This window comes from Chionomys nivalis, chromosome 5 (genome assembly GCF_950005125.1).
Source record: "Chionomys nivalis chromosome 5, mChiNiv1.1, whole genome shotgun sequence".
NCBI lineage: Eukaryota > Metazoa > Chordata > Mammalia > Rodentia > Cricetidae > Chionomys > Chionomys nivalis.
Genome location: NC_080090.1, coordinates 29,582,531 through 29,610,055, shown reverse-complemented (window position 1 = coordinate 29,610,055; position 27,525 = coordinate 29,582,531).

Genomic DNA, 27,525 nt, shown 5'->3' with positions numbered 1-27,525 from the left:
AATCCCAGCACTCGGGAGGCAGAGGCAGGCGGATCTCTGTGAGTTCAAGGCCAGCCTGGTCTACAAGAGGTAGTTCCAGGACAGGAACCAAAAACTACGGAGAAACCCTGTCTCGAAAAAAAAAAAAAATAAGTAAAAAAAAGAAAGAAAGAAAGAAAGAAAACCTCAAAGCGCGCCCCCACAGTGAGACACTTCGTCTAATAAGGTTATACCCCCTCCAAAAAAGCCACACCTCCTAATAGTGTCACTCCCTCTGAGCTTATGGGGCCAATCACATTCGAGCTCCCACAGTGGGTGAGAGAATGAGTGGGAAGGAGTCAGAGGTGGAGAACTTGTACCCAGTGAACAGACTGTTGCCGGGCTTTTCTCGGGACCACAGGCTTCCCAGTGATGACATGGAGTCGTGCTATTAATCACAGCAGCTCAGCTGTAGCTTAGACTTGTTAGTAACTACTCCTTACAACTTAAATTAACCCATTTTTACTCATCTAGGTGTTACCAAGTGACTCATGGCTTTTACCTCTATTCTTGAATGTCCGTTCCCTCTTGTCTTCTGGCAGCTCCTCCCTTCTTCCTCCTATCATCCTCTGTGCTTGAAAATCCTGCCTATCTATTGGTTGTTTTGCTTTTTATTAAACTAATCTGAGTGACATATATTCACAGAGTATAGTAATTTAAAGAAAAACTGCAGAGTCAAACATGATGTCTATTGCCATTTAATAACATGATAGTAAATTACTCAGCTTCACTAAGTCTGTTTCCTCATTTGGAAAAATGTATATAATATTTCCCAGAATCTTATTTGCTCAAGTTATAAGTTCAAGAAAAAAATACCAACCATAATGATTTAAAAACAGTAGGTTCTCTGAAAATGTTGTTTTATTATTGGTACTAACAGAATTCTCCTAGCCTTACACACATACACACACACACACACAGAGTAAGGCGCAAGATGTTTTACCTCTGGTTTGTATATAGAGAATCTTGGCTCTAAATGTAAACACAAAAAGAAATGTCTATGTTCAGTTCTACTATACTATCTCCCAGAATTAATGTTACGTAAACAGAATGAGCTTTCTAGCAAGAAAAGGCTTGGAACTGCTGTAATCTGCAGAGTAAAGAATCCTCCTCTGCCATACGGGACACTGGAAATGCCACATGCATTGAAGGCGGTTTTCACCCACTGTTATTTGGCAGGCACAGAAAAGGCTTAAATTAAGAACTCTCATACATGAGATATTTTGAATTGTAGGCCATGTGGGTGTTCCTACTTGTGATTCTATATCTGTACAAAATTTTAACTGAATTAAAAATATGCCATGGTTTTTTATTTGTTTGTTTGTTTGTTTTGTTTGCTTTCAAGACAGGGTTTCTCTGTGTAGCTCTGGCTGTCCTGGAACTTGCTCTGTAGACCAGCCTGGCCTCGAACGCAGGATTTGCCTGCCTCTGCCTCCTGAGTGCTGGGAGTAAAAGCCTGTGGCACCAATGCCCAGCACCATGTTTTAAGAAACTGGAATGGCAGTACTTCCTGATAGTGTAACTCTTTATTTTACCACTATTGTGATCTAGGCTACTTTTCAATCTTGGAAGAGTAAAGATAAAATTGTACAGTTATTATCATAGTACCATTCAAATGGGAATTGTCAAATATATCAGGGATGACTCTGTAAATTCAGTTAATGTACAACCTTCCAAAACTGACAATGTCCTAATTGGATTTCAACTAATTATTTTGGATATAATAAACTATGGAATGCTTTATATAACTGCTCAAACAGATTGCTGGTTTGAAAATACTGTCCAAGCAGGTATTTCCAGACCTCTGATATCGCAAATAGGATATGGTCATTATAAAACTCACTTTCTTTTTTATTAGTATTAAACATGTATTTTTAAAGATTTATTTAGTTTTAGTTTATATGTGTGAATGTTTGTCTGTGGATATATGTATGTATACCACGTGTGTTCCTGGTATCCAAAGAAGCCCAAAAAAGGGCTTCTGATCTCCTGGAGGTGGAGTTATAAACAGTCATGAGCCATCCCATGTGGATACTCGGATCTGAATCTGGGACCTCTGTACGAGCGGCAAGTGCTCTTAACTGATGAGCCATCTCTCCAGCTCCCATTGCTCATGTCCAAGTACTCACACCTGCATTTTTAAAAAATAACAAAAAATACATAATATTTTAAATACATTTACAATTTTGTGTTTACTCAGGAGATCTTGTCTTTTTCTCCTTTCTATGTAGTTTAGATCCATGTATGTCTCTCTTAGGGTCCTCTTTGTTGCCTAAGTTCTCTGGGGTCATGGATTGTAGGCTGATTTTTCTTTGCTTAATGTCGAAAAGCCACTTATGAGTGAGTACATATGGTATTTGTCTTTCTGGGTCTGGGTTACCTCACTCAATATGATGTTTTCTAGATCCATCCACTGAGCATTAGTATTTCCAAATGCACATGCTGGCTTATTACAATCGAAGCTGAGCCAGTCGTAGTAGTACACACTTGTAACCTTAGCCCTGGAGAGGTAGAAACAGGATGATCAAGAATTCAAAGCCAAGGTGGCCTACATAAAGAATTTAAAGCTGGCTTGGGCTGCACAAAACCCTGTATTTAAAAGGAAAAAAAAAAGTTGATTCTTTGCCCACGAAGGCTCTCCCCTTCAGTGGAAACTCCCATCATTTCCCAGGTGTCCAGGGTGGAGTTGCTGCCACATTCCAGAAGCACTGCTCATCGGTTTTGGCTTCCTGGTTCTTCAGGAAATAAAAGAAAAATAATTACCTAAAGACAAGTAAAGACATTTATTTTTCATTTAACATACTATTCCTGTGAATGTAAAAAGAGAGAATCAGAATGTCAACTCTAGAAAGAATCACAATTAATTCATCTTCTTCATTTTACAGTCAAGGAACCTGAGGCCCAAAAAATGAAATTTTATTAGATGTGTGGTTACTATATCATTACTACATTTCTGAACTGTAGCACTAACACTACTTTATAGGTAGGGAAACTGACCCTCTAGCTCAAATACTAAGATTTTTCCATGTGACATCCTAAATCACCATACAGACCCAGAATACAGATTAGAAGGGTAATTTTTCTTGATTGGTATAAATTATGTTTTTTGGTTATTCAAGTAGAAGTCCTCTAGAATCATGATAAATGCCAAGTGTGGCACTATTGTCAGCTGTGTCCCCAGTCATCCGAGGCACGTCCTTTGTAATTCCATATCATTTAACTGAAATGGGAAAGTCAACAGTAAGAACTTTACTCCCAAAAGTGACAAGAGCCCTGTGGAGAAGAGAAGGGATGAAATTGGGTATGTTTCATCACTCTTATGTAAGCCTCATCGTGTGTCTTTTATAACTAACTTAAAGGTGTTACCTGGTATGTAGCAAAGGCTTAAGAATAAAAGAGCTGGGTCAGGGAGCCACATGAGGCATTTTCTTTCTGAATATTACCAACGTATCTGATTTGTTTCTAAATATCTCAGTTAGCAAGTGAAATATTGGAGGCCCTGTTTATATGTGGTCATAACTAGTGATTTTTGAAAGATGTTTTAAAGTATGGTATTTATTTTAGAAAACTATGGCATTCTGAAAAGCAGTTTAATTGTTTGTAATGATTTGCGATTCATTACTCAGGTCCATTAGACTTTTGTTTTAGAGATACACTTTGTTGCTGCTGCACAGCACTGGCATAGATAACATCAACGTCTTACTGAGTGGGTAGTTGGAAGAGCTGACAGATTTCTCAGTGGTACTATACCTTAAGGATTCCTGAAAAGGTAGCTTGGTATGGGGCGAAGAGGTTTACAACTCTAGAACACCTCTATTCCTCAGTCACCACCCAGAACACTTAGCATTCAAGGCTTGATAAGGAGTGGGGAGACCATCTATGGAGCCCTTACAAACTCTGGATAGTGATGGGTTTCACGTTTGTGTAGGGCCTGTGTTCAGATACACGAATGGACTCCTGTCTTGACATTTTCTGTTAATTTTTTATTTAACAAGAGTTCTCTTCATTTGTACTTGGTCCTCAAATGAGATAGCTGATCAGCTTTAAACATACTGCTTCAATCTCCCAGCCTCCATTGCTGTGGGTGTCAATTTTTGACAATCTTTTGCAGTGCTGTAGGGGAAGTTAGTGGTTTTCTGTTTTAGTTTTTGAGATAGTGTCTTACCAAGGCTGGTCTTAGATTCTTGATCCTCCTGTCTCTGAGTTCTTGAGTTCTAAGATTATGGATTGTATACTACCACAACTAGCAGAAGTTGTTCTTGAAAATGGGGGCTGGAAAGACAGCTCAGCTGGTGTGGCAATTTGAACGAAAGTGGCCTCCATAAGTCCATAGAGAGTGGCACTATTAGGAGGTGTGGCCTTGCTAGAGGAGCTGTGTCACTAGGGGCAGACTTTGATGTTTCAGAAACTCAAGCCAAGGCCCAGTGTCATCCTCTCTCTCTTCCTGATGCCTGCATCTTCCAGATGTGAAATTGTGAGCTTCCTCTCCAGCACCATGTCTCCTTAAATGCTGCCATGCTTCTCACCATGACGATAATGAAATGAACCTCTGAACTTCAAGCCAGCCCTAATTAAATGTTTTCCTTTATAAGAGTAGCCGTGATAGTGGGCATAGTGGTGCATGCCTTTTATCCAGGCACTTGACAGATCTCTGTGAGTTTGAGGCCAGTCTAAGCCTGGTCTACAAAGAGCATTCCAGGGCAACCAGGACTGTTACACAGAGGAACTCTGTCTCATAAAAACCAACCAAACAAACAAAAAACAGAAAAGAAAGAGAAAGGAAAAGAAAAAAGTTGCTGCTGTCATGGTGTCTATTCATAGCAATAAAACCCTAATTAAGACAGCTGGTAATGTATTTGCCACACAAGCTTGACAGCCTAAATTCAATCCCTAGAACCCACAGAAAGGCAGAAAGAAAAAACAACTCCACAAAGTTGTTCTTTGAACTCTGCATGCATACCATGGCACATGCAAACACACACACACACACACACACACAAAATGTGGTATATATTTCTGTATGCTGTGAATATGTTTTATTACCAGTGGTTAATAAAAAAGCTGTTTTGGCCAACAGCCAGGCAGAATTCAAGCAGAGAGAAGGAGAGAAAGAAGGCAGATTTGGGCAGCCATCAGCAGCTGTCAGAGGAGTAAGATACCAGAGCATCACTGATAAACCATGGGGATATGTGGCAATACACAGATTAATAGAAATGGGTTGATTTAAATATGTAGAGCTAGCCAGGAAGAAACTTGAGCCATCAGCAAACAGTTTCTAATTAATATTAATAAGTCTCAGTGGTTATTTGGGAACTGGCAGGCAGGAGAGAAACCTCCAGTTACACACACATGTCATGCATACACATACACAATAATAATAAAATTTTTAAAAAGAAAATGAAAATAACAGTAATATTAAATCAATACAGAATCTCTAGTCACAAAGGTTTAGCATTTAAAAATATGTTTTATAATTTTTTATTATATAAAACATCAACTATATATTGTAATACAATTAAAATAAACATTCAACTCCCTGATTCAAAGTTACTACCATGTCCATGTTCCCAATCCTTTGATGATAAGTTGTGGGCATTATAATATTTCACCCAAATAATAATTTTCTAATAAGAATAATCTACTAAGTAACCACATGTATGGTTTTTAAAAATATTTTATCACTTTGTTTTACTCTGTATGTATGAGAAAGAAAAAGTGAGAGTGTTGTTGGTGCTTGAACCCAGAGCCTTGTGCATCCTAGGCAAGTGCTCTACCACTGAGCTACATCACCAGTCCCAAAGTATGTTGTTGTAGATGTAGAAAACTTGGAAAAAAACAAAGGAGAAAAAAATGTAAAGAATGAGCTTGGCGTAGCCTTCAATCCCAGCACTTGGGAAGCAGAGGCAAGCTTGTCTGTGTGAGTTCCAGAAGAGCCTGGTCTATATCGTTAGTTCCAGGACAGTCAGAGCTACATAGTGAGATCCTGTCTGAAAAAAACAAGATGATGATGATGGTGACAATAATAATAAATCAAAGATAAAAAGGAGGAGGCACTCATAACTCCACTGCTGGAGACTAACCACTTTAAGCAATTTGGTGCGCTACAGAAAAAAAAAAAAAGACTATCTTGTACTTATTGCTTTGTCCACGTAGTTCATTGCTTCTCTTCTTGTTTCATCCTCCCCCAGGGTATTTTCCTTTTCTCCTGTGCTTCACAGGATAATGACTCCTCAAAGATGCCCACATGCAATTTCTGGGATCTAGAAACATGTTATAGCATATGGAAAAAAAAAGATTTGGCAGATATAATTAAAGGTGCAGAAGTTGAGCTGAGTAGATTATGTTGGATTATCTGAATAGACCTACAGAGTAGGTCAGAGAGCTGTGACAGAGGACTCAACCTCCAGTAGCTGACTTTGAAGATGGAAGAAAGGAGGCCATGAACCACAGAATAAAAGCATTTTCTGGAAGCCAGAGAGGGGCAAGGGAAGTGGTGCTCCCTCCAGCCTCCAGAGAGGGCTTCAGTCCTGCCAGTACCTCAGTTTTAGCCTAGTGAAGCCACGTCAGATTTCTGATCTGGGCGACTGTAAGAGTGAACCTGTATTATTCACCCGGTGAATCTGTTGTTTTATGGTAGCAATGGAAAGCAAATGTACTTTGTTTTCTGTTTGTCTGTGAAATGCTAGTCTTCTATTCTTTGGAACGTCTTTCTAGGTCATTTTCATTTTCTATTTGACTTTGAAAATAATAATAATTGATGCATTGAGAAAATAAAAAATAAAACCTTTGTTTTTTTTCTGAAAGAGGAACTAGATCTTCTTTGGGGTGATGGGGGAGAAGCAGGCTGGTGAGTTCACAGGCTGTTTACAGATTCATGTGATAGAAGAATGATCTTCCAGCCTCTTAAGAAATTTAATTAGAATTATGGAGCATATTTGTCTAGGATAAAATTGTTTACTCTTAACCTCCTTAAAAGATCTTTAAACTTGTCTTTCTAGTTACTAGTACTAGTAACAATTTGTTGATCTGGATATAACGTCTTGATTAAGGTCTCTGTCACCTCTAGACTATAAACATTGTAAGGGCTCTGTTTCTGCTTTCTGTTATTTTGCCAGCACCTACACACTTCTTGACCCATAGTAGACAGGTAAATATTTGCTCATTGATTTACTTATTTATCATTTATTTTTATTCTGTTGCAGTGCTGTGATTCTGTAGACAAGTTCTGTCACTCCTAGTCCCGCAGCCATTCAGTCCCAAAGAAACACACAGAGGTTTATATTAATTATAAACTGTTTGGCCTATTGTTCAGTCTTATTACTTATTACTAACTAGCTCTTACAACTTAAATTAACCCATAATTCTTATCTGTGTTTAGCCACATGGCTTGGTGCCTTTTCTCAGTAAGGCATTCTCATCTTGCTTCCTCTATGTCTGGCTCTACACTGCATCTCTGACTTTCCTCTTCCCAGAATTCTCCTAATTTGGCCTCCCCACCTTCCTTCCTTCCTTCCTTCCTTCCTTCCTTCCTTCCTTCCTTCCTTCCTTCCTTCCTTCCTTCCTTCCTTTCCTCCTCCTCCTCCTCCTCCTCCTCCTCCTCCTCCTCCTCCTCCTCCTCCTCCTCCTCCTCCTCCTCTTCTTCTTCTTCTTCTTCTTCTTCTTCTTCTTCTTCTTTTTATTTTTGGTTTTTTTCAAGATAGGATTTCTCTGTAGCTTTGGAGCCTGTCCTGGAACTAGCTCTCATAGACCAGGCTGGCCTCGAAGTCACAGAGATTTGCCTGCCTCTCCCTCCCGAGTGCTGGGATTAAAGGCATGCACCACCACTGCCTGGCGTCGCACCTATATTTTCTACCTGGCTACTGGCTAGTCAGCATTTATTAAACCAATATGAGTGACAGATCTTACCAGCTTACAAGAGCATTATCCCACAGCAGGGATCAAGCCCAGGGATCTGAATTTGAACATACTAGGGAAGTGCTCTTCCACTGAGCCACACCTTAGGCCGCTGATATTGTTAAATGACTGAAGTTTTTGTTTATGCAAAGGTAAAGTCAAAGTCAATGTTTGTGTCATGAGTGACTGAGAAAATCAACTGCTTACAGCATAATGAGACGGGGCAAGCAAGGGAGTAAGAGCAAGCGAGTGACATGAGTAGGGGCAAATTTGCGTATAGGGACCCTTTCACTAAGATTATGCTTCGATGAGATATGATATGGGATTGTGCTATCTGAATGTCATTCTAAAGATATCAGTCTGTTTTGGTATATGTGTGAGCTCCTGCTCATAGGTAATAGGAACAGACTGTCAAGAATAACAAAGAGCACTGTCATTACTCCCTGTTGGCAGCAAACCTTAAAATCAATCAGGCATGATGAGCGTTGTGCTCAAGACAGATTGTATTTTGTGACTATTAACACTCAGGTGGCGCAAGTTTGGAGCAAAGGAGTTCAAATAACTTCTGACTAAGACAGTACCCCTTTCCTGGAGACTTTCTAAAATGCTACAACAGAAAGGTTGCTCTGCTTTTCCAGAATGGTGACTTCTGGGAGCATAAAAAGGGTATCAGACTAAACTGCAGAGGTTTATTGATAAGGCATGGCTGCTATGAGTGGTGGGAAAGGTGTGCCTACTGGGCACATAATTCCAAAATGTGACTTATTCGTTCCCCGGCTGCTCTGACCTAGTCATTCAGAAACTATATTAATTACAACACTGTTTGGCCTATTAGCTTATGCATATTTCTAGATAACTCTTACGTTTTAAATTAACCTATTTCTACTAATCTGTGCATCACCACAAGGTCATGGCCTACCGGCAATGACTGACAAACTGCCAATATAGGCGGAACTGTCTTTGAAATTTCCTGCTTCATGGAAAAGTCTGCTGGATACTTTGGGCCTGTAGGCTGAAGATGGATGCCCCAATGTTACAGAAGAACTTTGGGTGACTGTTCAGGCAGTGAGATGTCTCTGTAAATTCTAGAGTTTTGGAAGTTGCTTATAATGCACTTTCTGTTTACTTAGGTAATATTATATCCTTCTGGGATCTTTGATGGAATTGAAGAATAGATAGTTATGGTTATAGTTTTCCTTAGTTATGGTAAAAGATAAAATTGATATAAATATTGTAACTAATTATTGCTTGATACCTATTTTGTTATATGTAATTTTACTATTTTAAAGTTAAAACCTTCCTTTTCATCTAGACAGAAAAGGAGAAATGGTATGGATAGTCCTTATGTATATGTTTTGCTTTTACTGTTTAATGGATAAGAAACAGCTTTGACCTGTGATAGGGCAGAATAGAGCTAGGCAGGAAAACTAAACTGAATGCTGGGAGAAAGTAGGTGGAGTCAGTGAGATACCACATAGCCACCAGAGAAGAAAGACATGAGCTGGCAGCTGGAACCTTGCTGGTAGGTAGGCCATGAGCCTCATGGTAAAAATATAAAATAATAGAAATGGGTTAATTTAAGATATAAGAGATAGTTACCAGTATCCTCAAGCTATTGGCCAAACAATATTGCAAATAATATAGTTTCTGTGTGATTATTTCAGGTCTTAGCAGCCAGGAATGAATGAGCTGCCTCCAACTAACTATAGGTAACCATTTCTGAAAACAGATTAATTTTTTTAAATCAACTTTTACTGTTGCGGGAGGTCCTTCCGCTCCTCCAGCCAATAGCCGCCAAGATACCAGCCCATTGGGGCGTGGTATCTTTCCCTTTAAAAAAAGCGGCCACTTCCCTCCTCTCTCTCTTTACTTCCTGCTCCGGTTCCGGCGACTAGACTTCTTCCTAATTGCGTGCGTAGAGGGCTGTTGTCTGGGACGGTGATTTGTAAGTTTATTCCCTTTTAAATAAATACCACCCTATTAATCACAATTCCAAACTGGTGTGGGATTGTTTATGACTTGCGCCTTCATCTGGCGCCCAACGTTTGGTTTTAGAACCCCTCCTTCCCCCGCTCGGCTGCCGGCCGCCAGTTCGGCCGGCCGCGGCAAGGCACGGCCTGTGCCTTGCGGCCTGTGCCTTGTGCGTGGAGCCAGCAGTTTAACATAAATCATCACGCAGTGGCTTTTCTTGCTGCAGTTCTTTATATTTTCCCTTTAGACACCTCAGATTGACTTCAAGTCCCCACGCAGCCTATCGTTTGCCTCGCTACGTGGATTTAAATTCCACAGGCCCGCGTAGTCTCTGCCCACGTGGTTTGCTCTTTTCTGAATCGTTTTCAAATCTCCCTTGCAAGCGCAGCTCTTAAGCGGAGCGAACCAGAGCACGCGGTTACCGGTTGCGGAAAGCTGCAACCCCTTGGGACGACACTGTCACGTGGAGGCATACACGGCTTCCGGGTTACTCTTCTCTACCCCTGGATTCTGGGTTTATGGTTCCTTGTACGGAATTGATTTAATTACATTTACTTTGTTGAGCAACGTGCATTTCCCAGTTTTTAACAAATACTAGGCGGACACTGAAACAGGACCCCGTTTTCGTCACGACTTGGGAACAGCGCCACCTGCTGGATAATAGGTAATATGGCAGTTTTCGTTTCCAACATGAATTTTACTATTTTGACTACCAAAACAATGGGTTTTTTCATGCAAGGTTTATACGACTATGGAGATAACTTAATTTACTGGTTACTAGGTTTCAGTATTCTTTTGAATATTCTATTATTTAGGAAAAATATGGTCCTAAGAACCATACAATCTTTACCAGAAACTAATACAGGTCAGGAGATTCAGGATTCAAAAGCTTTGAAATCACAGGTGCAGAATGGGGACCAAAAAATTGATACCTCAGTGAAATCACTAGAAACACATGTAGCTCAGGAGATTCAGGATTTAAGAGAGACAATGATAAAAAGACTTGAAATGATTGAAGAAATTATTGGAGCTGGTGAACAGAGTAAGAAGGCACAAGGACAGGATACAATGCCACCACCAGCTATTAGATCTGGCTTACCCAGGGTTTTAGCGACATACCCTGTAATTCATTCTGACAAAGCGTCAACTTCTAAAGGCTCAAAGGGAGTCAGAGAAGCTAGATGGATGCCAATAGCAATGAATGATCTAAAAGAAATTAAGCAGGCAATTGTTACCTTTGGCTTGCACTCTGCATATGTTAAGGAAATGATAAGGACTTGGGCTTCTAATGCTAGAGCTACCCCCCACGATTTCCATCAGTTAGTGTCTGCAGTCTTAGATAATGGACCTTCCTTGATGTTTGGAATCTATTTCAGAGAAGAATCCAAACATATGGAACAGCAAGGAAGAGCAAAAGGTGTGGAGGTTTCCCAAGATCAAATTCTTGGTGTAGGAGAATATGCTGACCCACAGGTCCAAGCTCTTTATGATGATGAAGTACTGTGTTTATGTCACCAAGCAGCTTTAAATGCTTGGAATAGGCTACAAGATCCAGCAAAAAGGGTTGAATCATATACCAGAATTAGGCAGGGACAGAGAGAACCCTTTATTGACTTTTTGCAAAGATTAATTAAGGCTCTGGACATAGGGGTAACAGACCCAGAAGCTAGACGACTACTTCTTGAATCTCTAGCTTTTGAGAATGCAAACATAGAATGCAAAAAGATAATTGGGCCTTTAAAGTTTAGATCAGCACCTATGGATGAATGGATTCAGCATACAATGAATGTCGAGACGTTTAGCTATAATGATGAATCTTGGGTAGGAGAAGCGATTTCCAAAGCAATGAGGAGACATCAAACTGCCAGGTGTTTTAATTGTGGTAAATTAGGACATCTGAAAAGGGATTGCAGGCAAAGGATTTCTAGGAATAATATCCCTTCTGGGAATGACAAAAATAGGAGACCTCGGCCTTCAGGTATATGTAGGAGATGCGGTAAAGGCCGACACTGGTCTAACGAATGCAGGTCAACAACAGACAGACAAGGCAACCCGATACAGTCGGGAAACTCCTTGAGGGGCCTCTCGCAGGCCCCCAAGCCAACAGTGGCCCAGTCATTCCCAGTCACAGTAGAGAACGTGCCTCACCAAGAAAATTAAAAGCTCCAATTTCTGCTGTAAAAAATATTACTGGTCTAAATGATGAATTACACATGGAGGATGAGTCAAAAAACCCAGTAGGACAGAGTAAACGTATATTTTGGCAGACTTCTATTAATGATCAAAGACCAAAGCTAAGAGTCTGTATAAATGGCACTTTTATTGAAGGCTTATTAGACACAGGTGCGGATGTAAGTATCATTACTCCGGAATCTTGGCATCCGAATTGGCCTCTTCAAGAGGTAGATGTTCAGTTCCTGGGAATTGGAACCCTATCTCGTGTAAAACAAAGCACAAGATGGGTTGAATGCATAGGGCCTGAAGGGCAAATAGGAAGACTAAGGCCATATATTGCGAATATCGCAATAAATTTATGGGGCCGCGACCTGCTACAGCAATGGAATACCCAGATTAACATTCCTGTAGTTCCAGGAACTCATAATTCTGGGAAGGATATGATGAGGTATTATGGGAAAAGGTCACCAACCATTCAGGCTGTACAAGAACATACAGCAAATACCAAACCTTTAGAGGTACCAACAGCCCTACCTTTAAAATGGCTAACTGAGAAGCCAATATGGATCAAACAGTGGCCTCTAGCTGAAGATAAATTACAGGCATTGGAACAGCTGGTGCAAGAGCAACTAGATGCTCAACATATTGAAGAATCAACCAGCCCTTGGAATTCTCCTGTGTTTGTTGTAAAAAAGAAATCCGGTAAATGGAGAATGGTGACAGATTTAAGAGCTGTCAACAAGGTAATTCAACCTATGGGCCCACTACAATCTGGAATTCCTTTGCCTTCTCTATTACCAAAAGGATGGCCTCTTATAGTTATTGATTTGAAAGATTGTTTTTTCACCATACCGTTACAAGAAAAGGATAGAGAAAAATTTGCCTTCACAGTGCCTACTTATAATAATTCTCAGCCTAATAGGAGATATCAATGGACTGTCCTCCCACAGGGTATGCTCAATAGTCCTACATTGTGCCAATATTTTGTAAATAAGCCATTGGAAATAATTCGTAAACAATTCCCCAAGTCCATAATTTACCATTACATGGATGACATCTTGTTATCTGATTCAAATAAAGATACTTTAGAAAGGATGTTTGAAGAAGTAAAGAAAATCTTGCCTAGGTGGGGATTACAAATTGCCCCTGAAAAGATTCAAAGAGGAAATTCTATTAATTACCTAGGTTACAGAATAGGGTTAGAGAAAATTAAAACGCAAAAGGCACAAATTAGGCGAGACAGGTTAAAGACTCTTAATGATTTCCAAAGATTGTTAGGAGACATTTCCAGTCTACGACCAGCTGTTGGGATAACACCTGATCTAATAGTTCATTTAAACAAAACCTTAGATGGTGATAAAGATTTGAATAGTCCAAGAAAACTGACAGCTGAAGCAGAAAAGGAACTGACAATGATTGAGGAAAAATTACAGGAGGCACATGTGGATAGGGTGAACCCAAATCTTGGCTGCATCCTAGTCATATTGCCTTCCAGAATTTCTCCTACAGGGATTCTAATGCAGAGGGAAGATATTATTTTAGAGTGGATATTTATACCTAATAAACCAAGTAAAAAATTAAAAACTTATGTGGAAAAAGTCTCTGAATTAATTATAAAGGGTAAACTGAGACTTCGTCAACTAGCAGGTATAGACCCAGCAGAAATTATAGTGCCTTTTACTACTGAAGAAATAAAAAAGTTATGGGAAGACAATGAACCATGGCAAAGAGCTTGTGCTAATTTTTTGGGAGAAATTAATAGCAACTATCCCAAAAGTGGTAGACTTAACCTCATAAAGAGAACTTCTTGGATTCTTCCTAGAATTGTACGTGATGCTCCAATAACTGGAGCCCGTACATTTTATACTGATGCAAATAAATCAGGGAAAGCAGGTTATAAGTCAGATGAATTGAGTAAGGTGGAACAAAGCCCTTATAATTCTGTCCAGAAGGCAGAATTATATGCCATTCTTATGGTGCTAAGGGATTTTAAAGAACCTCTTAATATAGTTACAGATTCACAATATGCAGAAAGAGTTATCTTGCATATTGAAACTGCTGAATTTATACCAGATGACACAGAGTTGACTTCATTGTTTATCCAGGTACAAGACATAATCAGGAACAGGCTTTGTCCGATGTACATAACACACATCCGGTCCCATACAGGTCTGCCTGGTCCTCTAGCACAAGGCAACGCTGAGATTGATCAATTATTGATTGGAAGCGTGTTGCAGGCCTCAGAATTTCATAGGAAGCATCATGTCAATAGTAAAGGCCTAAAGAAAGAATTTTCCATTACATGGCAACAAGCTAAGGACATTATAAAGAGATGTCCTACTTGTTCCTTCTATAATCAAACACCGTTGCCTGCAGGGAGTAACCCAAAGGGTACTAAGAGAAATGAAATCTGGCAGATGGATGTGTTCCACTTTATGGAATTTGGTAAATTAAAATATGTACACCACACCATAGACACATATTCAGGTTTTCAATGGGCTACTGCCCTGAGCTCAGAAAAGGCTGATTCAGTAATCACACATCTATTGGAAGTTATGGCCATCATGGGAATACCTGCACAAATAAAGACAGACAATGGTCCAGCATATGTATCTAAGAAAATGAAACGCTTTTTTGCTTATTATAATATAAAACACATTACAGGTATACCACATAATCCCACAGGTCAGGCAGTTATAGAAAGATCAAATCGTACTATAAAGGATATGCTGAACAAACAGAAAGGGACCGAAAATACCCCCAGAAATAGATTACATAATGCTTTATTGACCTTGAATTTTCTTAACGCTAATGAGAAAGGAACGACAGCAGCAGAAAGACATTGGATAATGGAAAAGTCTGCTGAACTAAATCAACCAATTTATTTCAAAGATGTGCTGACCTCTCAATGGAAGCCAGGAGATGTGCTACGTTGGGGAAGGGGTTTTGCTCTTGTTTCCACAGGAGAAGAAAAATTGTGGATACCATCAAAATTAATAAAGGTTCGATTTGAAGAGGAGAAACCTCTTGGAAAGGAGAAATGACAACTCATCCACAATGATGATATTCCTACAGGGGGTAAGAAAAACATATAGAATGGGGGCAGGGTTCTGTTCTTATCTCCACAGGAAAACACTCATCTTTGAAAAATTCAAGGGATCCTGGATGTTTGGATACTGACAGATGGAAAAATACCTGCCCAATAGGAACTATCAAGAAAACTGACTAAGTTGTGTAAGTAAAATATACTAAACCATATTTCTAAATTTATAGAGCTGGTTTTGAAGTTGGACTCTGGCTCAGTCCCTCTCCAATTCCAAGCCTGTTGGTAAGAGAAAAACCCAGAGTTTCTGGAGTTTCTGTCTCATGTCAAGAGCCATGATAGGGGACAGAAAGAAATATGAGTTTAGAAAACATCTTTGCTTTTCTTCATATCTATCATACTTTTCATTGAATATATCTATCATTCCTTTCATTGAATATATATATATATGTGTGTGTGTGTGTGTGTGTGTGTATGTCTATATGATTAATGTTTAAGTTTTTCACAATGAACAATGAGTTTTTCCTGAAGTGACATTTAAAGTTTCCAGGAAGAAGATGGGGCCCCATAACAACGACTCCACCTGGTAGATATGACGTCATGATACTGATAGCGCTACTACAAGACCTGTTTTGGGTACCAGCTGCACAAGACGATCCCAACTTGGTTAGCTGAAATGGTGCACCTCTTATACAACATTCTGGCCAGACCTGCACAAAATACTCAGAGACTCTTTGCAATTTTAAAAGACATCGATCTTGAAATTTAACCATCATTTTACTTTCACAGGATCCCCCAGAAAGAACGTCGCCCCCATGACAGCTGGAAGTAACTCTAGAGGACAACGTCCCCTCTCCCAGTAAAGTTTGCCCTTGGGTTTAGGGACATCATTTAGGGGTTGATTATAAATTGGTATATGGTTGAGGGTTGGGGAAGGAATTTTATAATAAGCTCAGGGATCATTTGAAAAAAAAAAAAAAGAGGGATAATAGATTGGTACTTGTTGGTTGGTACTTGTGAGTTATTGTTTTGAGACAAATGTATTGGTATCGATTCTTAAATATTGATACAAAGTGAAATTATATTGACTATTGTATGCATGCATGTTTCTACCTCTGTTTAAAAACATTTTTTATGTATTGACATATATTGTATTGATATATATTGTATATATTTACCATATTGCAGTGTACATTTCTACCTCTGATTAAGATATTTACATATTGCTTGTGTATTGATATACATTTACCATACTGCAATGTATATTTGTACATTGTTTATATTTGGAGGTCATTGTCCTCATTTGTTTCACAGTTGTTTATTGTCTTAGTCTTTAAGTTAGATAGGTATTGAGAATTATATAGATCAATAGTATTCTAAGTTTGTCATTTATAATTAGACTAATCAGGTTCTTTAGACACATAGAGATTATACTCAGTATAGATAGATAATCTTCAACCTCTTCAAAGAGCTGTAGAAAATGGCCTTTAATCTAACTCAGAGTTTTGTGGTAGTGAGACACAATTGCTCCTGGCAACACCGCTCTATTCCCGAGAGAATGTTGAGCACCAAAGACACTCCACCTGGAGCCTTTCTTCTTGGCTGAACTGGCCTTTGGGTAAAGAAATGCCCATACCTCAACCACTGACAGAAATACAGAGTATCTGTGAAGGGAAAAAACAGGACTGTCATATCCTGCCAAGACAGGGTAAGATAGTTTTGACAAGTTTCTTGCCTTTGAAAATGGTGTGTCAGTTATGTTAGGCCTTAGCCAAAGTTGGTTGCTTCAACGCTGCAAACGTGACCTTGGGTGATTGCCCAGGTAGCTAGTTGTCTCTGTGATTTGTTGCATGTTTTAGAAGTTGTTTGATTGCACTTCCTAATTACTCAGGTAACATTATTTCCCTTCTCAGATCTTCGATGGGGTTGAAGACTATATAAATGTAGTTACTTTCGACTCATGACTTAGCCAAGCTATTTATTATATAAGACCTAAGATAGTTAGAATAGGATATTTGTACTTATTGTATATAATTTCATAGTAGGTTTAGAACTCTCTTACTTAAATAAAAGGGGGAGGTGTTGCGGGAGGTCCTTCCGCTCCTCCAGCCAATAGCCGCCAAGATACCAGCCCATTGGGGCGTGGTATCTTTCCCTTTAAAAAAAGCGGCCACTTCCCTCCTCTCTCTCTTTACTTCCTGCTCCGGTTCCGGCGACTAGACTTCTTCCTAATTGCGTGCGTAGAGGGCTGTTGTCTGGGACGGTGATTTGTAAGTTTATTCCCTTTTAAATAAATACCACCCTATTAATCACAATTCCAAACTGGTGTGGGATTGTTTATGACTTGCGCCTTCATTTTACTGACTTGTGTTTACAAGCAAAAGAAAAAAGAACTTATTCTGGGAGTTGGGAAGATGGTTCCATGATTACAGTTCTTGCTACACAAATATGAGGACCTATGTTATGATCCCAAGCACCCATCTAAAAAACAGGCTTAAGATGTGGTAGCACAAGCCTGTAATCTCAGTGCTGAGAATAGAAGTGGAGAATTACTGGTCAGTCTGGGTAGACAAAAAGGATGAGCTCCAGGATCATTGAGAGACTCTGCCTTTAAAAAATATAATGGATATGAACTGGGTGTGTCTCAGCTGGAAGAATGCTTGCTTAGTGTTCACAAAGCCCTGGGTTGGATCTCCATATCACATAAACTGATCATGGTGGTGAGTGCCTGTTATCCTAACAGTCAGGAAGTAGGTGCAGGAGGATTGGAAGTTGAACATCATTCTTGATTATTGAATGATGCCAGCCTGTACCATATGAGATCCAAGCTCAAAACATATATGTGTGTGTCTCTGTGTGTATGTATATGTATACACACATATATGATGAAGATTGAGAGAGACAACCAACACACAGACATTCTCACCCATACCCACATGTATCTGCCATCTACCACAGAAGTTGGGAATTGGAAGGAGAGATAGAGAGAGGAAGAGAAGAGGAAGAAGAAGAAGAAGGAGAAGGAGATGAGGAAAGACCCTGGCCAACCAAAGCCTTTGTATATGACCAGAATGCATGATAGTTCAGAGAAAGGGGACTTCTAAAAAAGTAAATCTTGGGGACTGGAGAGATAACTTAGCAGTTAAAAGCCCTGGCTGCTCTTCCAGATTCCTAGCATCTGCATGGCTCACAATGGTCTGTAACTCTAGTTCCAGGGGATCTGATGCCATATTCTGGCCTCCTCATGTTGCCAGGGGTTTCTGTTCAGCCTGGTCCCGCAGCCGTTGGTGAAGTTACTCAGTGACATTTTAAACAGTGGATCTGGATAAAGGAAAAATTGAAGTTCTTTTTGCTATTCTTGAAAGTTTTCTAAGTTTTTAAGCATTTCAAAATAAAACTGAATAAATGTCACTGGACAGGACAAAAGGAAATGTGTTCCCCACTTGTATGGCCAAAAGTCTTTTGATAAATTATTATGCAACAAAAGGACGCTTGTATGTCTGTATTTTTAGGTCCTAGCTCTCCGGGGGGTGTTTAGTGCCAAGGCAAGGCCTGGCTGGAGCTGCTGTGATGGCCGTGACAAAGGTCCTCTGTAGGCTCGTGGACACTGACGGCATGGGTGGATAGCCTTTCTGCTCGCCCTTCTAGAACACTGACGGCACGGGTGGAGAGGCCTTTCTGCTCACCCTTCTAGAACACTGACGACACGGGTGGAGAGGCCTTTCTGCACACCCTTCTAGAACACTGATGGTACAGGTAGAGAAGCCTTTCTGCACACCCTTCTAGAACACTGATGGTACGGGTAGAGAAGCCTTTCTGCACACCCTTCTAGAACACTGATGACACAGGTGGATAACCTTTCTGCACACCCTTCTAGAACACTGACAACGCGGGTGGAGAGGCCTTTCTGCACACCTTTCTAGAACAGTCTAATGACACGGGTGGAGAGGTCTTTCTGCACACCCTTCTAGAACAGTCTGACCACACGGGTGAAGAGGTCTTTCTGCTCACCCTTCTAGAACATTGATGACATGGGTGGAGAGGCCTTTTGACACACCCTTCTAGAACAGTCTGACGACGCGGGTGAAGAGAGACTTTGGCTTTTATCCTTTTAACAGTTGTTTGGGGAAATGTATTTCAGGCACAGTGAATATAGTTAATGCTTTGTACTTTTTTTGAGACATAATATCACTGTATTACTACAGTCTGGCCTCAATCTCCAGCCTCCAGTCCCAGTCTGTCTCCTGGACACTGGGATTGCAGGCATACGCTACAACACCCAGTTTGGTTTATAACCTTTAGTATTCCCTTATAAGTCAAAAATTTTCTCTCTCACATTCTTACTATCTGAATTTGAAGCAGAGTATTACTAACCCCACAGTAACTCTTCTTTTACTATGAAAATATTCTAATCCATAGAATAATAACTGTTACAGCATTGAAATTAGCAAAGTTTGGGGTCCAACCATCCATAATAACATTAATGCAAAGGAATATTGCATAGGTGGTGTTGTACTTAGGGTTGCTCTTACTGTGCTGAAACACCGTGACCAAAGCAACTTGGTGGGGGAAGGGACAATTGATCCCTTGTCCACTTGACAATAGAACAGCCCTTGACAATAACCTTTTCTTTTTGGTTCATCTCCCAAATCTCATATTAATAATTATCACAATCTAAAACATACTACAAACTTAAAACTCTCAACTTTACATGTTCGAACACAATAGAAATCAATCTTTAAAATATCCAGTCTCTTTTAAAATACAAAGTCTCTATAAAATTCCAAAATCTCTATAAGAGTACAGTCTCTTAACTGTGGATTCCAGAAAAAAAAATTTAAGTACTTTTTTTTATTGTAAGAAACAAGAACAGGGTACAATCACAGTCTAAACAAAACAAAACCAACTCAAACAGTACATTGGACAACTCAGTGTCCAGTGTCTAGGGTTCACTCATGGTCTCTGTGGGTCCTCAGACAGGCTTGCCACAGTAAACACAGCTTGTCTCTTAGACTCAGGCCCATTCCTCTCCACAGCTCCTGTTGTCTGTGGTGGTCATCCCATGACACTGGTACCGCCATGTTTCGGTCTCCTGCTGCAATTGGGCTGTACTTTCACCAATAATGTAAATTCATGGAGCCTTCTGGGCTCTCTTAATGGATCCAAACCTCAACTCTGTATGGCCCCTTCAGTACTGGGATTTGCACTGCTACAAAGCCCGTACCTTCACCGATACCTCTCCTGGCCTCTCACAGTGCCAAACTTTAGCTGCTCTTTGTGACTCTTTCATGCCTTCAAAACCAGTACCATCCGGTTGACTTTTCCATATGACCAAATTCGGCTACAGCATGAAGTACAACCTCAGTCACCTCTGGAAGAGTTTCTGTGTGTTGACCCTGAGGAAATACTTCCCAAAAGATTTCGCCTCAATGACGCTGGTCTCTTCTTAGTCACCATTAATTTCTCAGCTCCCTAGCTAATCAGCATCAATTGTCCCAGTAAAGCAAAGGTTTTACTTCAGTCATGCTAGTCTTTCATTCATCACAGCTGATTCTTCAACCCCAGCCGACCAGAACCACAGATTCTTATTCAAAATATCAAATGGCCCCGATAGTCTTTGCTTCCGCTAAACTCTGAGAGGCCAGGACGCCATCATCTGCGCTGTTCTCAGCGTTATCCTCTAATCTTCCACATTCTCACGTCAGTTTGCCAAGCTCTGAAAATTCAGTGGCTTTTTTGGCCCAAAGTTGCCAAGTCCTTCCACAGTCTCCCCCCCCCCCCAAACTTGATCAAGCCCTGCCACAGTAATACTCTGTGAACCAATTTTTATTTTATTTAGGGTGACTCTTACTGTGTTGAAACACTATGACTAAAAACAACTTGGGGAGGAAAGGGTTTATTTTTAAGGCTTACACTTCTATTGCTGTTCATCATCGGAAGAAGTCAGGGCAGGAACTCAAGCAGGGTAGAAATCTGGAGCCAGAAGCTGATGCAGAGGCCATGGAGGGTGCTTACTTCTCTTGGTTAGTTCAGCCTGCTTTCTTATAGAACCCAGGACAACCAGGCTCCAGAAAATGCCCTGTCTACATGCTTGCCTGCCTACAACCTGCTCTTATGGAGACATTTTTCTCATCAGAGGCTTTCTCTTCTCAGATGATGCTAGCTTGTGACAACCTGACATAAGAACTAGCCTGGAGAGATGATTCAATGGTTAAGAGCAATGGCTGCTATTCCAGAGAAACTGGGTTCCATTCCCAGCACCCACAAGGCATTTTACAACTGCCTGTAACTCCAGTTTCAGGGGATCTAACACCTTCACACCAATGCCCGTTAAATAAAATTGAATAAATAATTTTTTAAAACCTAGCCAGGACAGACGAGAACATATGGAGCCGATCCATAAGAGTAGAAATTAAATCATTTAAAGAAAAAGCTACGTGAAGCCGGATGTGATAATATGCAGCAGTAATCCCAGGACTCTGAAGAAAAAGGAAGATTATGACTATAAGAAGAGCCTGGGAATACATAGTAAAATCCTGTTTCAAAAACAAGTAAATAAATAAATAGGGACTGGAGAGATGGTTCAGCGGTTAAGAATGTTTGCTGGTCTTCCAGAGGCCCTGAGTTTGGTTCCCATCTCCCATGTTGGGTGGCCTACAACTACCTATAACTCTAGCCCTTGGGGAATCCAGCACCCTTTTCAGGCCTCCATAGGTACCTTCACACACCTCCCTCTCTCTCTCTCTCTCTCTCTCTCTCTCTCTCTCTCTCTCTCTCTCTCTCTCTCCACCTCACCCTCACACACACATTAAAAAAATAAAGTAAATCTTTAAATAAACAAATGCAGGGATACCTTAACTTAATAAAACTAACTAAAGCTGTTCTATATAGACACGAAAATCTCAAATATATATTTTAAGAACAATATGCCGCTAGGTGGTGGTGGCGGCACCCCTTTAATCCCAGCACTTGAGAGGCAGAGAGCCGAATCTCTGTGAGTTCAAGGTCAGTCTGGTTTACAAAAGCAAGTTCCATGACAGTCAGGGCTGTTACACAGAGAAACCCTCAAAAAACAAACAAAGAACAATATGCAAGATCTTACAAAGAATAATGATACTATATTTTTAAATTGCATGAATGAGCAATAAGTAATAGGTAGAGAAAGAATCTCTTCTGAGAAGATATACAGGAAATTGATAACGGGTCATTTCTGTGGGGGGAACAATAAGTGCAGGTACAGATCTGGAGGGCACTTGCGGTGGGGGAACTGCTTCTCTCTTACACCTTTTGTGTTTTGTCTCAATTTAATATAGGAATCATTGTTCCTTTAGGAACAGTCCTTTGGGAGGTCATTCTTATGCCACTCAAGTACAGATTAACCACTTTAGCCAGACAAATTGTGGATCCTGTCAACTTGTGAATGTTTGTGGTGAAACAACCCTTTTCTACACTATGGATATGTATTACTCTCATTGGTTGATGAAAAGCTGACAGTTGGTAGCTTGGCAGGAAGTTAGGTGGGAAAGCCAAACTGAGAATGATGGGAAGAAGGAGGGCAGAGTGAGAGAGAAATGCTGATCAGCCGCCGAGCAGGCAGGACGTGTAGAAAATGAGATAAGAAGCCATGAGTCATGTGGCAAAGCATAAATAGAAATATGAGTTAATTTAAGTGTAAGAGTGAGCTAGTAACAAGCCTGAGCTATCGGCTGAACATTTGTAATTCATATTTAGCCTCTGAGTCGGTTATAGGAAATGTCTGTTTACAGATGTTTTCGGACTGGTTCCTTTGCATTGCTAGCTAACCCCACAGGCTTATAATATATATTTAATCATTGTTCATTTGGATTGAGCTATACTGAATTGATTTGCAATGATTTATGATACACTTCTACATAATATTTTTCCTTTTAAGGAAATATATATGTATGCCACTTGTTATATTTCACTTGTTAAAATTATATATATGCCACTCAAGTATGGGTGCCCATAGACACCAGAAAATGGTGTCAGATCACCTGAAGCTAGATTTGTGAACCACCCTATATGGGTGATGGAAAGTAAACTTGGGTCCTTTTGAAGAGCAGCAATTTTGATGGGCTGCTGAGTCTCTCCAACCCTACTCATTTGCTTTAATATAGTGTTATAAACCATTTGTGTGTGTTGAAGGAGGTGTGTCACTGGAGATGGGCTTTGAGCCACTCTTAGTTAACTCTCTCTGCCTCACACTTGCGGATCAAATGTAAGCTCTAATCTATTGCTCCCGTGCTATGTCTGCCTGCCTGCCTGCTGCCGTATTTCCCACCATGGTGGTCCTGGACTCACCCTCTGAAACTATAAGCCCCCAATAAACTCTTTCTAATGTAAGTTGCCTCAGTTATGATCATGATGTCCCTTCAAAAAGAAACAAAGTAACTAAGATGGGTTTTTAGAGCCTGTCTACCTCCTTTACTGCAGTGTTTCCTGAACTTTGGGGAGGTTGATACAAATGCCCTATTTAGACCAAAGAACTCAAGAGCCCCTTATTCTTAGTACTTGACCAGTTATGAGTTTCTGTGTTGACTGATGCTCACTACAAAAAGAAATCACCACAGCCAAGGTTGATAACTGCACTAATCTGTGGGATAAGCATCAGTATTAACAAGGAAGTCAGTTTAGCAAAACAGCAGAAGATCTCCCCTTAGGGCCTATGACTTCCTCAGCCACAGGCTTGACCAGATTTACTCTCCCAGGCATGAACTCTGTCCTGTAGAACAGGCCTCAAATCCAATCAATTTTTTTTATTTCCATAACCTTCATGGACACATCTTGTGTGAAGTGCATTATAGCATTTAGAATTCAGTTTGGCCATCTTTCCTGTAATATCACCTGAGTTATTACTTATTTGAAAGTATGCCTTTTCTTCATTAGAGAACCTGGAGGTCAGACTCTGGAGGTTTTACATGACTGATGACTACACACACACACACACACACGCCCCCATGGCCTCCATAACACCTTCCAGAAGTCAGCCTGCAAGGAAGCAGTATTTAAGCCAGTTCCAGCTCTGTTTCTCTATGTTCTGAACCAAATGTGTTTTGTCTTCAATAATAAGGTCTGACCATCTAGTTATGGGAGCATCCAAAAATAATGAAAATGGAATGTCTTGTTTGGGGGCCACTTGGACTTCTTTGAAGATATCTTATGTCTAGCACTTCAATTTTCACTTGCAAACCTATATCTTCTGGAGGAAGTATCATCCATCCATCCATCATCCATGACGGTGTAGCAGACACATGTCTGTTTTAATCCAAAATCTCTCATCTCACCAGTCTGCTTTTCTCACATGAAAATCTGCTTGACATTATTTTCAATCATTAGGCACCATTGATTCTTTTTCATATCTCTTCTAGCTCTGTTCTTGCTGTCTATCTTCCAGACTCTAATGAAGAGGAGATGGGCTTTCAAACAAGTAATTATGGCAGGTGATATTACCGGCAAGTTGGCTAAAGCCAAGATTATATTATTTTTAACTTTGATGAGTAAATCAGCTAGAAACACGTAACTTCTCAAAGGGTGAAAGACTATTTATCATTTTGCTTCTAATTTTACTTTAGTCCTAGGAAATAGCCTGAAGTAGCTCCTTGAATTATATAAATATAAAGCAATTAACTGTGTCTAATTCAAGGTGAAGGCCTGAAACGGTTAAAGTAAAGCAATGTGCATTTCTTACTACGAGTGGTTCTCAGCCATGCTCTGCTTCTGTTGATTTGTTTCTACATTTAAGTGTCTTCACTTGGATTCAGGTTGTTCTGTGTTTCTGGTTTGCTAGACATCTGTGCAGAATTGACAAGAATGCTTTTGGTGCGAGCCGTGGAGGTGGGATGAAGATAAACCCCAAGAGCATGTGAGCTCCTCCAGCCACAACGGGAAGAAAGGCTCTGACTGAGAAATGGATGACTCTTGGTCAGAGCTCCAGGAAATGGATAGCAAGATCCGCTCACGGAAATTTCCCAGACTTTAAAAGGAATTGGACTGGTGAGTGACTGTACTGAACTTTGCCCTTTGTAGAACTCAGTACGGGGATATCATTGGATGTTTGTAGAATTTCTGGAGGACCAGTTTGTGCCGTTCTGAGAGTGAGTTTAGACTGTGAACCTCTTAGAACAGACTGTAATGGCTGTGTGAATTGCCATATCCGCTTCTGACATGCAAAAGTTTGGTAACTTGGTCACAGCCTGACCTCAGATGTGCTCTTGGGTTTGTGTGACTTCTCTGCAGGAGTATCAACCACTTCACAAAGTCAGTTGCAGAAGCAATGATGATGTTCATCATTACGGGACAGTGGGTGGGTGGGAAAGAGAACTGTGCCAAATCCAAAAATCTGGGGCAGAAAAACAGGAGGAGCTGTTTCTCAAAACACAATAGCTATATTTTGGGTATTGCCTGAAATGCAGGGGGGAGGGAGAAGTTATTCTTTGTAGGAAAGGAGCCATCATAATTGAGTATGAAAAGTGACTGTGCCTAGGTATAGCCTAGTGGCTCACACTCGTCAGCCCCGCACTCTGAAGGAGGAAGCACATGGATCTGGAGTTCAAGCTCATCCTCAGTTATATAAAAGTTTGAGACCAGCTTGAACTACATGAACTCTGTCTCATTAGACAAAAATAAATAAGATTTGTTATCTACATTATATAAGGAACTTAAACATCTCTATAACAATAAAATAAAAACCCACATTAAAGATGTGCAACAAGTTGAGTATGTATTTCTCATGAGAAAACGCACAGATGGCTAACAAGTATTTGAGAAAACCCTCAACAGTCCTAATTATCAACGAAATGCAAAGTGAGACTACAGTGAAATACCATCTTGTACCTGTTAGAATGGCTATGATCAAAACGAGACTAGCTGAGCTAGGAGTTATAATCCCAGCAGGAATCTGAGGCAGGAGGGTTGCAACAAGTTTAAGGTCAGCATAGACAGTCCAGGATCTGACCTTACTGTGTGGTGAAACCCTATCTCCAAAACCAAACGAGAAGCTGAATGCTAAGAGGACCAAGAAGAGTTCGGTGGTAGAGCCTCTTGCTTAGCAGGTACAGATCCCTGGTGTTAGAGCCTCTTGTTTAGCAGGTACAGATCCCTGGGTTTAATCCTCAGCACTGCGAAAAAAAAAATCAAGATGAAAAGTAGCAAGTGTTGGTAAAAACAGAAAAAGAAAAATCGCATTAGGGGGATAATTAAAAAAGAGAAGAGGTATGGGGCTCAAAATATAATATATAGTTGTATGAAGATTCTAAAATAAATGAAGTTTTAAAAATTAGAAAGAAAAGAGAGCATTTGTGCATTGGTGGCAGGAATGTAGATAGGAATTGCCTATATATAAAAAAAAAACCACATGAATCTTCCTCAAGATATTAAAAGAAGAGTAAACATATCACCCGGAAATCCAATTGGGAAACACATCTAAAGAAACCAGAAGCAGTTAGATAAATAGACATTTGCTCTCCTGTGTTCACTGCAGTGCTGTTTGTGGTAGCCAAAGTATGGAATTAACCTGAATATCCACCAACAGATGAACAGATAGCAAAAATGTGCTACATGTATCCAATGAAATAACAGCCTTAAAAAAAATAAAATGCTGCCATTTGCAATGACATGGGTGAACTTGGAGGATGTTAGGCTGATTGAAATAAGCTGGACACACGAAGGTAAAACGAGCTCAGTCATATGTAAAATTCAGAGTACTACTAGAGGAGAATGGTGGCCGCTAGAGGCTTGGTCAGAGGGCACAGTTTTAGATAAAAGGTAAGGTGTAAGACGTGGGTAATGGCACCGCCTTTAATCCCAGCATTTGGAAGGCAAAGGCAGGTGGATCTCTGTGAGTTCAAGGCCAACTTGTTCCAGGAAAGCTAGGGTTGTTAAACAGAGAAACCCCGTCTTGAAAAACCAAACAGACAAAAAAGGGTGTAAGATCTGAGATCTGTTTAGTACAGCATAGTAACAAGAATTAATAGTGTGTGTCTTAAACTTGCTAAGGTAGATTTTGTTTTGTTTTTGTTTTTCAAGACTGGGTTTCTTTATATAGCCCTGGCTGCCCTGAAACTCACTTTGTCCTTCGAACCCAGAGGCCTACCTGCCTCTGCCTCCCAAGCGTTGGGATTAAAGGTGTGTGCCACCACCTCCCAGCTGCTAAGACAGATTTTTAAATGTTAGCACTGCAGAATAATTATCAATAGGTCAAATAACAGACTTATTAATTCATTTGTTTTACTCATTCTATAATGCATCTTTAATACTGAGTCTAATAAATGCATACAATTATTTGTCATTTTAAAACATAGTCTTATTTTTCAGTCATAAGCTACTAAAATATGATGTAAAATGGAAGTTGTTCTGCATGTGAGAACCAGTGTCCAACATGGCTCCTATCTCACACTGTTATTCTA